This window comes from Sceloporus occidentalis, unplaced genomic scaffold, assembly GCF_023333645.1.
Source record: "Sceloporus occidentalis isolate IW3139 unplaced genomic scaffold, rSceOcc1.0.p SCAF_6, whole genome shotgun sequence".
Lineage (NCBI taxonomy): Eukaryota > Metazoa > Chordata > Lepidosauria > Squamata > Phrynosomatidae > Sceloporus > Sceloporus occidentalis.
The window spans coordinates 73380116-73392555 of record NW_028316986.1 but is presented as its reverse complement, the minus strand read 5'-3'; positions in this window follow the sequence as shown (position 1 = coordinate 73392555).

Genomic DNA, 12440 nt, shown 5'->3' with positions numbered 1-12440 from the left:
AGAGGAATTGGCTTGAAGAGAAGCAAATGAGGATGTGGCAAAGTCCAAAACATGGAACAGACTTGGCTAGACTGTGTAGCTATGCCACACAGGTATAGCAGTCTGACACCATTTCAGTTATCATGGATCCACTTTATACAGTTCTGGCATAAGTACAGTGGGATACTTTGACTCCTCTGTTAGAAAGCTCTAGTTTTGTAGTTAAAGGGAACAGACCAGCAATGTCAAGCAGAGAATTTAAAGTAACCGAAAATCTTAGAATTCTGTAGGATGGAGCCATGATAGTTAAAGTGGTATCAAAATGTTCTAATTGGGTGATGTAGATTAAAGTAGAAGATATAAACCAGGAGAATAATATGAAAATAAAGTCACCCACTGCTACTCTGCATTACAAATTCAATGTACTTCTTGTGTCCATTTCTCATACCACACAGATGCAAACTGAGATGTAAAGCTCAAGTATATTCAGTATTCAATACCATTGCAGGTTATCGAAAAGCCTTGAGTAGGTGTCATTCAAAAATAGCTATATCTATATTGCATCAGACCAAAGACTTTTCTAGTTCAGCATTTTCTATGTACAGAGCACAACCCATTGTAAGAGGAATCTGTTTCTTTTCTTTCCTATTGGCTAAAATTTCACTATTTTTGATTTCCATGCCTGGAAATATTTATTCTGAAGAGACTGGAATGCTTTAGAGATGAAATTTGATGGAGACAGACTTTTGTTTATAAGATACAAGAAATTATTATACAGCGTTTTTGTACCTGAAATATAATTACTGAAAGATCAAAATTTCCTGGCTACAAAATGCTAGAGTCAATAACACAATGAAAACTAATTTTTGCTAAAGCCTGCAATGTTAGTGAATATATCTGTGATAAATAACTCTGTGCAGTGGAGTTTGCTGAAGTCTCTTGCTGTGGTTCATTTAGAATAGCATAGAATCTACAATAATTGGCAGCTCATATATGGATCTGAAATCTAGTTTTCAGTCTCCTTTATTGTGCTATTGCTATTCTCCCCTTACTTTGTATAGACTATCAAATTCACAATCCCTTAGCATATACAAAAATACCTTTGAGACATGAGATTAGATATTGTTGAAGTTTGCCACACAGCACAGATTTTCACAGTATGTTAGTAGAAATGCAGAAGAGACAAACCTTCCTCTACATTTGCTTAATCAGTGAAGAAAAAGTCTCCAGTATACGATATATTGTTTGACAAATATTTGCTGCACATAAAATAGTTTGAGGCAAGAAATGTGGCTATCCAAATGTAGTTTTACTTATCCAAAATGCTCCTTCTTCCTGCAAATTTATCTTCATAATAGAATCATAGAATCGTAGAGTTGGAAGAGACCACAAGGGCCATCCAGTCCAACCCTTTGCCATGCAGGGAATCACAATCAAAGCATCCCTGACAGATGTCCATCCAGCCTCTCTTTAAAGACCTCCAAGGAAGGAGACACCACCACACTCTGAGGGAGTGTGTTCCACTGTCGAACAGCTCTTACTGTCAAGAGGTTTCTCCTAATGTTGAGGTGGAACCTCTTTTCTTGTAGCTTGCATCCATTGTTCCGTATTCTAGTCTTGAGCAGCAGAAAACAAGCTTGCTCCCTCCTCCATGTGACATCCCTTCAAATATTTAAACAGGGCTACCATATCACCCCTTAACCATCTCTTCTTCAGGCTAAACATACCCAGCTCCCTATGCAAATAATTTCGTAATAATTGACTTCCAGTTATTATTGCAGCACATCTATTACCTCATTTTATTGTCTTAAAGGATATATGTGTGTGTGTGTATGGGAAGATCCCATTCTTTGATTGGAAAATATCATGTTCAGATGTTTTTGTGGATTGCCTCTTTATAAGTCTGGAACCAGCACCTTGTATAGCTGCTGCAGTCAGAATGTTTTCTTAAAAGAACTGGATATTTTACAAAAAGAATACAAACAATACCTTACAGAAAAATTAACACAGTATATTACAATGAGTATAAAAAGGTTAGTCACCAACAAGGGGTACATCAGTGTTAATTTCAAAAGCTGTTGCATTTACCCTTCTGAGTTAGAAGGAAATGAATGTAATTTTGCAAAACTTCAGAATTATACACTTTCTTGGGTGAAGCTTACTTTGCATCTGGTGCAGATTTTTTGGATCCTTTTGTATTCTATTGGCTGCTATGTAATTCTCACATACTTTTGTAATTCCACCTACATCCTACTCAATAAAACTTAGGTCTAGAAGAGGAGGGGCATTTTTGGCACCAGAGTCTGAATATATTTAAACACTGGCAATTCACTGAGCTGGAAAATTGTAAATCTGCACTTTTATTTTTTATTTTTTTTATTTTTTTTAAGTTGGTTGCCCTATTCTTTGGAGACAGATTTGGAGACAGCAGGATAATTAATGGACACTCAAGCAATGCAGAGGCAAGAACAGCAAGTTTCAATAATCTAGTGAAATGGGATTTGTGTGTGTCTGTGTGTATCTAACTGAGTAGTATCCATGCAAGCCTTGCTTATTTCTACAACTAATAAAGATCAGTTAAAAATAAACTGCACTGAAGCCTGGGAGCTGTCAGTACCTGTACTGATTTTCCTTTACTTCAGACCATGTGAAATAAGGACCGCAAGTAGAAATTATTATATTATCGTTCAATCTAAACCAGGCATATGTTTTGGCAGCTGTTGGGTAACAAAATTTGAAAATAATGGATAGATCTCACTATAATAATTACATTTATAGAAGCCCATTCCTGCCAAATGCTGATAAAGGAGTTAGCCTATATGATCAACAGGTTCTTAACATTTACAGTATTGAAAATCAGTCTATCCAGAGAGGTTACACTCAAGAGGATACATTCTGGAAGGCAATGCCATTGCATAGAAAGAGATATAATGCATCAAACTCTTTTACTAGCAAACTGCATGGGATGTTCTCCTCAAAATCCATCTATTTTTAGGAGTGCCTAGAATAATGATATATAATTTCATGTAACACAATACTAGGAAGAAAGAGACAGAATAATAACATGGGAAGGAACCTTAAAGGTCATATGGTCCAACCTACTGCTATGGTGTAATATATAACTCTAGTTTGTCCCAGAATACGCTGAGTGAAGGAAGGGCCATAGCTCAGTGGTGGCATACATGTTCCATTTGCAGGAGGTTCCAGGTTCAATGTCTAATATTTCCAGGTATGTTTATGAAAGAGACTTGCTTGATAGCCTCACTAAGTATATTCTATATAAGGCAATACCGCGTGGTACACACAGCGCTAAAGTGCCGTGCTCACGTCATGCTAGGGTTATGGGAACGCACAGCAACTGCATGGGCCCTAAATCTAGCACATAATGGTGCCCTGTGCACATGGGTGCTGCCATTATGATGTCATGGCTGCACCCATCCAAACGACATGGTGTGGGCGTGACGTCTTCACGCCGCCCCAAGCCGCTTAGGGCAGCCTGGGCATGACATGTGAAGGAGCTCCGAAATGGAGTTACTTCTCTAGGCGTGCCTCATTCCCATGGCCACCAAACGGCTGCGGGAACGACTCCAGGGAGAAAGGGGCCAAGTGGCCCCTTTCTCTCCTGGCTCTGGCTCCCGGGGTGTCCTGAGACATGAAGCCCCAAGGACACCCCTTTTCCAGGCCACGGGAAAGCAGCATTTTGCCGCTTCTCGTGGCCTGGAAAAATGATGGATTGGAGCCTTTGGGCTGCTGGTATGGCTACCCTGGCCCCAATCCTCTGGAGCAAGGGGCGGGTGCAGGCTGCCCCAAAGGGCAGTCTGTACTGCGCCATTGTTTAATATGTATTTGGCTTATGTAAACTATTTTAGAGAGCCAGCATGGCATAGCGGTCTCCCTTTTGAGAAGCTCCCTTCTATCCTGAACTCCCTTCTATTTTACTATTTCTGACTATGGGATTACCCCCAGTATTTCCCTAAGTTTACTGAAATCAGCTTTCCTAAAATCTAGAATGTACCGTATTTTCCGGCGTATAAGGCAACGGGGGTATAAGATGACCCCCACGTCACCTGCCAGCAGCATCCCTGGCCTGCCCTCAGGGGGTCTCGCGCCGGCTGGAGGGGGCTTCTCTGGAGGTCTGAGAGGATTCTCGGCAGCTGGGCTCTCGCCGCCATTTTTTTTCAAAAGGCGGCAGTGGGGAAGTGGCTCCAGAGCCGGCCGGGCCGAGGCAAAGGGCCGGTCCCTTCTCCGCGCCACCACCGCTGAGGAGTAAAAGGGCCAGCCTGGCCGAGTAAAAGGGCCAGCCCCTTACTTCTCCACCCCACCGCCGCCTCCGCCATCGGGGATCCTCCGCTCCTCCAGCGGCTTCTGCGGAGGACTTCTGAAGCCGCTGGAGGATCGGAGGATCCCGGCGGCAGTGGCGGTGGTGTGGAGAAGTAAGGGGCTGGCTCTTTGCCTCAGCCCGGCCGGCTCTGGAGCCACTTCCCCGCCACCGCCTTTTGAAAAAAAATGGCGGCGAGAGCCCAGCCGCCGAGAATCCTCTCAGGCCTCCAGAGAGGCCCCCTCCAGCCAGCGCGAGTGCTGGCTGGCTGGGAGAGGACCCAGCAAGGACCCCAGAGACAGGGAGGTGGCCTTGCCATTCGCCTGTCTCTGGGATATAATTCCGGCGCTTAGGGCAGACTTCAAGAGTCGCCTTATACGCCAGAAAATACGGTATGTCTGACTATGCTTGGCTTCTCCTTTCCACAATATAACAAACTCCAGGAGAACATGATCACTCCCACCTAATGATCCCACCACTTGCACCCCATTAACCAGGTCATCCTTGCTGGTTATAATCGGATCTAAAATAGCTGATCCCCTTGTTTGCTCTTCTACCTTTTGGACAATGAAATTGTCTTCCAGGCAAGTGAGGAATCTGCTGGAACTTAATGTTTTGGCTAAGACTGATTTCCAACAAATATCAGGATAGTTGAAATCAGCCATCACTACTATCTCTATCCTTTCAGAGTGTGTGATCATTTGTTCTAGAAAGGTATCATCCAATTCCTCTGCCTGACTTGTAGTAGACTCCCATAATAACACCCCTGTTGTTTCCGTTCCTTTTCATTTTTATCCAGTGTCTGGGAAAATGACGAAATGGCTGGTAAGACCAACTCAGTTCCCAAACAAACAAACCCCCAGCTGGCAAAGCAACAGATGCAGTCTTTAAGTGCAGAAGTACCATATTACCAAGAGATTTGTCCAGAAGTCCAAGGTCCAGGGTATTAGATAAGCAGGTTGATAAGGCAGTCCAAAGGTCAAGGGTTCCAGAAAGTCAAGATGGGTCAGCAGTCCAAGAAGCAAGGTTTCATTCCAAAGAGCAATGGGAGCCAGAGTCAGAGTACTTTCCCCAAGAAAGTGAGATAATCACTGTCAAGTAAACAAGCATCCTACAGCTGCTTATATGGTATGCTGCAGGCATTCAGGTGTGTCTGATTACCAGTGCGTTTCTGATAAAGCCTCAGTGACCTGAGAAGGCACTTCTTTTTGGCTCTACTGACTGAAGGTAGGCACACTCCCTTGATCCTCTTCTATGTCCATAGGGAGACTGGGCTTCTGAGCCTCCAGAGATGCCACAGGCTCTATTGGACTGGGCACAGCAGAGCTAGGACTGGACTCAGGCTCCACAGCTGCAGACTCAAGTCCCAGAGGCTCTGGCCCATCCTCTGAATCCTCTGAGTCCTCCTCCAGGCTGGCCCTGACATCCATAAGCACTCTACCTGGCTTCCAGGATTTAAGTCCTGGATCTCTTCACAGATGTAGACATCCCTGACATATAATGCTATTCTTCCTCCTTTCCTGTTTGGCCAGTTTCTCTTTAAAAGTTTATAGCCATCTGTTACTACATTCCAATCATGAGGTTCATCCCACCAGGTTTCAGTGATGCCTATTATACCATATTTACTTTGTTGTACTAAGAGTTCAAGTTTATCTTGCTTATTTCCCATGCTCTGTACATTTGTGTAGAGATATTGAAGACCATGGGCTCTCCCCACTAGCTGTCTGTGTAAAGTTTTTTCCGTCCCACTATTGGATCCCTGCACTATTTGTCTTGTTCCCTGTATAACAGAGAACAGCTGGCGGACTCCCCCGACAAGCTGCGTTGCCGCCGCGAGATTGCACTGACCGAGGAGGCCCTGCTGGGCCTGGTACGCCCCAGCATGCTTTGCTGGGAGCGTCAGTAAGCCCAGCATGCTTTGCTGGGGCCAAAACAATCATCTGAGGGGCTGGGGAGGAACTTCCTGTTTTGGCCGCTCTAGGAGGCTCGGAGGACCTCTCTATGGTCCTGGTTTCCGGTCCTCCAGAGAGTTGATTGGTCGGCTGCCCTGGAGGGGAGGAGTGTGCTCCCGGCCCCTCCCTCTTTGCAGTGGCCTATATAAGGCCTTGTTGCCCAGCGTTTGGTGCCATTTTTGCTCGGCTCCCCACCCTCCCTCCCTAGGTTTGGTGTGTTTTTTGTCACAACTGAGGGGTGGCAGCATAGGCCATGATCTGCTGAGAGTGGTTTCCAGGGCTATGGAGCACTGTAGAGGGAGTCCTTTGGACCCGGGTATATTGAGGGCATACATTATGGCCATTGCGGGGGCCATTACATTATTACGTTACCCGATGACTAGGGGCTTAAGGGATAAGAGGCAATCAGAACTTCACATAGCTGCAAGATTGACTTCCCTAGCCCATAGGTCATCCCGAAATTGTGGTCATCAATCAACCGGGATGTTGTTCGATTTTACAGATCATGACCTCATGCTTTGGGCCAACCCTACAGTGTTTTAATGTTGAGTTAATAAAATTGTGGCCATTCCTCCAACTATGGTGTTGTCTTTATTGTGGCGGTGCCCCTCCTAGGCAATTTGACTATTATCTCCAGCCCTTGATGAAGTCCTGACTTCTAAAGTATTGTCTTCCTCCCACACATAACTCAGTTTAAAGGCCTCCTGATCAAATTTTTGAGACTATTGACAAGAACGTTTTGTCAATAGTCTCAAAATTGGTAGTGATTTAGTGTGTGATAATCCCTGCCTCCATCCCACATCCCAGTTACAGCCCAGGAGGCTGGAGCCAGTCTAAAATGCTGAGTGATAAGCTCCACACACAGAGACAGACAAAGAGGTTCTAGAAAAGAATAAAATGTTTCTGCTTGTGCTGGGAATTGTCTCTGGATGTTCCATGAAAAAAGGCAATGTCAGGTTATTATTTTTTAAAAAACATCAAGAACTACTGCAGTAAGTAGAGCAACCAGCAGTAACATATCCTCCACCTCCCCCCCACCCAAGAAAAAAATGGCATGTCCTCGAAACCCCAAATTGCCTTTGCCCCTTGTGTCTCTTGAAGGAAAGGGGGACAAATCTAAAGCAATGAAACCACAGGTGGGTAATGGAACCATTACTTACAGAACACACGGCAAACAAGTGCCTTCAGCAGGGATTTCTTAATCTCAAGGTATCACAAAGCATGCATAAAGTGACACTTCTTTTTCTAGGAATATCACATGGTATAGTGGTTTGAGCATTGGATAATGGATCTGGAGACTAGGGTTTGATTCCTCACTTGGCTGTTGAATTCCATTGGGTTACCTTGGGCAAATCACACACTCTCAGCTCCAGTAAACCCTGATATAGGGTTGCTTTAGGGTGTCCATGTCAGAAATTACTTGAAGGCACACAACACCAACAAACTCCTCTTTCCAATTATATTGCTCATAGAATCATAGAGTTGGAAGAGACGACAAGGGCCATCCAGTCCAATCCCCTGCCATGCAGGAACTCTCACTCAAAGCATATCCAACAGATGGCCATTCAGCCTCTGTTTAAAGGCCTCTAAGGAGAGAGACTCCACTACACTCTGAGGGAGTGTGTTCCACTCATATTGCACACTTGTAAGTTATTACTAGTCAGTATCTATGGAGTTTATCACACAGCTTACCTTCCGCCATGTTCCCACCGTGTAAACGTTACTGATCTGTGATGGGAGCCTCCTGGTGGGGTTGCGGATGGCACAACGCTTCCATTTTCGTTATAGAAGCGTTATCATAAGTGTTTAAGAAAGGGCCCTTCAATTTAATCCTTTTTAAAACACTTACGATGACGCTTCCATGACGCTTCCACCGGGAGGCTCCCGTCACAGATCAGTGATGTTTACATGATGGGAGCATGGCGGAAGGTCATTTCACAGGACCACAAATCAAATAGTTGCATGAACTCTAGATTTGACATAAAAAACTATTAATCTTTTTTTTATATATATTCAGCTCTTTTTAATTTCAAGTTCTATCTCTTCCATTGTTGCAGATAATTGTGATTTTGGGTAGCTACTTTTTAAAAAGAAGAACTCAGGGAAAGTGTCCTCATCAGCAGTGGTCAAATTCTGTAGGAACAGCTATTCCAAACATGGAAAAGATTGTGTTGTACGTACATAGTTGTTAAAAATGAAGTGCCTGTCAGGGGGAAAAAGATGTAAGACTAATTCAGCACCAGAGACATGGCTGAATACACAGGAATACAAGTCCAGATGTTTAAGATCTAAGCTGTCAAAGGCCTCTGCTTGGATGGGAGAATTTGTCAGTTTGGCTTTTCCTCATATTTTATTTTAAATCACAGGTTATTTCCACCCCAAATGCATCAATAATTGTGAATTGTCATAAATTCATCTAAAAATAGTCTAAAGTCAAAGCTAAATTATCTTCTATGCTGAGTGATTGAAGAGTGTAAGAGAGATTGGTTAAAAAAAAATTTTTTTTTTGTTTCACATTCCACTCAGTATTCCAAAATTGGGCTCACAATGCCCAGCTTTGGAATGAAAGCTCATTATTTTCAGCAGCTTTGCAATGTGTCTGGCCTTGCTTCTCACTTTGTTTGGGCTGATAGCTCCTTGCTTGGATCAAAGGGTGACTCTTCATTGTAGCGATGTTGACATCTGAGCACAAAACAAGCTCTGACCATTAGAATTTTCCATTACAAGCCCCAGTCAGCTATGATTCTTTCTGTATACATTCTTGTTGTATTTAGGGGGGAAATGAGGGAGAAAGGGGGGAAATAATTGCTTTCTGAAGGCTGGATTTTTGCTGTGAAATATGCAGTAACAATAAAAGGATTTATGTTCTGGGGCTCAACCACATGAGAACAAAATGTTTAAGCTTAAACAAAGCTTGCAGGGTATTTTTTTTTTTTACATGTACTTTGCCGGATCTTCTTGTTATTAGACAGCCACTAATTATGTTTCTTATGTTGGAGAGGCATGGAACAATTCAGTTCTGCATCTTTGATGCCTGGCTGATAAAGTGTAGGCTGCATCCAAGCTAATGAAAGCTGTTTTTAGTGCTGCTGATAATGCGAGCCAAATACAAAAATTCATTTGCAATGGTTTCCCACTGCCATTTGTGCTTTTCACAATTTGACCAACTTCATTGGGCTTCTAAAAGAGTAAATCCAAATGAACAACATTTTCCTTTTTTTTAAAAAAAAATATTCCAACAAAGCATAGGTCCAAATGTGACCAAGCTTCTCAGTTCTGAGAAGCAGCAAGCCAAACAACCATAGATGGGGAAGGCCAGAAACACAGGTTCCCTTAACAAAACAATGAAAATGGTTTACATTAAAATAACAACAACCAATTGAAGCAGTTAACAATCCAATGGTGTGTAACTACAATGCCTTGAGAACAGGCAGCTGAAACAGCATCACCCCAGGAATTTTCTGCCACAACAGCTTGTCTCAAGGCACACTGACTGGAAGACTAGTGCAGATATCATTTCCAGCATCTTGATGTTACAGTGCTTTCAGTGGGTTCTTCAGGCCATGTTTGGTTGTTAATGACCACAAACCTGAATCCCCAGCAGTTATAAGAGTGTAAACTCAGTTTACCATCCTCTTAACTACTAAACAGGATGCTAGATGAAATATCACAAAATTGAGTAAATAAAAATAAATGAGTGAATTTAAGATATCAAGAAAAGCAGGGAAATGTAAAACTCGAACTTAGAGAATTCGATTAGATCTTTCATTGTGCCTAGAGCTGTCTTAAAAGTTCTCTGTGTATGGTCATGCTATTCATCACTTATTGGTAAATCCTGAAGGGGTTCAATTACATAGGAATCATCATGCTTCAGTTTTTCCAGGTCATTTCAGGGCAGCTCAGTCTCCTGGCCTAGCTATCAGGGGAGCACAAGCCCCACTGCACCTCGTTTCCAGGATTCAGGACTGTGAGGCTGACTGCCTCTGATACTAGAGGTAAGTTGTGATTAGTAGCCATGGCCAAAGAACACTGCGTGCTATTTTCCACATGGATTATCCCCAAAATAAAAGCCTGTGGACTTGGCTGTGCTTGATATGCCTGAATTATTTTGTCATCATTACAATGTTTATAATCAAGCTGTGGTGGCTGCTAAAACCCCAAAACATGTGCTATAAAGTGTTGTGAAACAGCTTTGTTAATTTTGAACCCCAAAATTTAGAATTCCCTGTGCCAGAGTTTTGTAATTTGGGGAATTGGGGAGGGCAAATCCACTTTCGGTTTTATGGTTGCTCCTCCTGTAGCTGGTCCAGGTGGCCCAAGACCGCTCCCATTGCCAAGGCTCTGTCTGAGATAGGGGGTGTTCTCACTGGCTTATACTCTGGGTTACAAATCAAATTCAAGGTATAGCGCTCCTATTTGAACCTGAATTAACTCCAGAACTGTTTTAGAGTAACCCGCAATCGTTCTTACTACGATTCGAATCTGAATTGGGTTTTTTTTTAAATCCAGGTTAGAGGCTTATAACCCGGAGTAAAAAAATAGAAGGGTCGAGCCTACTATTTTTCCTTGATTTGGGATAGGAATAGGAGTATTTAAATAGGAATGACCAGCCTCTGAATCGGGTTAACTGGATGAGAGTAGCAGAGCACGATGGGCTGGCCTGGGGGTGTCACCCTCTTTGGTCTCTTTCTGCATCGCCAGCACCATTTTCTTCCATTCGCATAGACTTTCCCCTGGTGGATTGCAACCTCCCCTCTGTGTGAGGCGAGCCATTGAACACCATTTGTAACAGAGGAGAGGCTGGATGCACAGCAATCTGGGGGGAAATAGAGCCTTTCCTTCTCTCTTTCCCAAACGGAATCTGGGGAGACATAGGAAACCCTGGATGTGTGTGTGTGTGTGTGTGTGTGTGTGTGTGTATTCCACTTAAATCCACTGCCTTCTCCTCCTTGATCCGTTTTCCAAACACACACACACACACACACACAAAGAGAGAGAGAGAGAAAGGAGGAGGCTGGGTTCATAAGCCAGCCTGATTCCATGTCCTCCTTTCCCAAGGCATGTCCTCCATTGCTTCCCCCTGTCCAGGAGGACTTCCAAAATGCCCTCTCTCTCCCTTTGCACAGTCCAAAACCACATACTCATTCACGCCAGGCTGCAAAGAGGAGGAGAGAGGCTGGGCCAGGGCGGTGTGTATCCCTTTAAGATGTCTCTCCCAGGGACAGCAAGGCAGCTTGTGTGTGTGTGTTTGCACACATGTATATATACGCATATGAATGTATATTTGTGTGTGTGTGTGTGTGTGTGTGTGTGTGTGTGTGTGTGTGTATATATATATATATATATATATATTAAGGTAAATTATAAAGTAACAACTTTTTTAATTTATAAAAAAAACCTCATCTGTAGTTCAAAACCCACTGTAGAAATAATACAGTTTGAGACCCCTTAACCTGCCCTGGCTCAGTACTAAAGAATTATGGGAACTGTTGTGTTTGTGAGACATTTATCCTCCTCTGCCAGAGAGTGCTTGTGCCATAATAAACTACCATTCCCAGGATTCCCTAGCACTGAGTTATGGCAGTTAATATGGGGAGACACAGAAGAGGACGAATAAGGCTTCTTCTTGTCTGCGGAGATGCAACAGTAGCGCCTCGGATGCAGACGATTTTAATTGACTGCCGCCCCTCCAAAAAAATTACTCCCCAAATCTCCAAGCCAGAAGGATGACTGCTTTGCTGGAGGAACTTCCCCTCTTTCTTCCAAGGCAGCCAAGCAGAAGTGCTTTGGGGAGGCAGGCAGTTTTCTCTCTCCCTCAACCATCTTTCCCCACAAATAACAAAAGTAAGAGAGACCGGAAATTACAGGACTCAGCGTCATGATGACGTCGCTTTGATTGACAGCCGAAACAAGTGAATGTGAACGAAAAAGTAACAGAACCGGTTTAAATATACACCGATTCATCCATGAATGGGAACGAAACCAGGACAATTACAGCGAATCAAAATAAAATGTTAAGTAAATGGGAACGATGAAGATAAAGCGATTTGAAAAGCGGGATAAAACTCACTGTATTTTGAGTCACTTTATAATGAACCGCTGTATTTAAAATCATTGTAAATCACAAGTGAGAACATCCCCATAGAGTCCAGGGGCTGGATGTCTCCTGTACAGTTTTGAGAGGAATGACC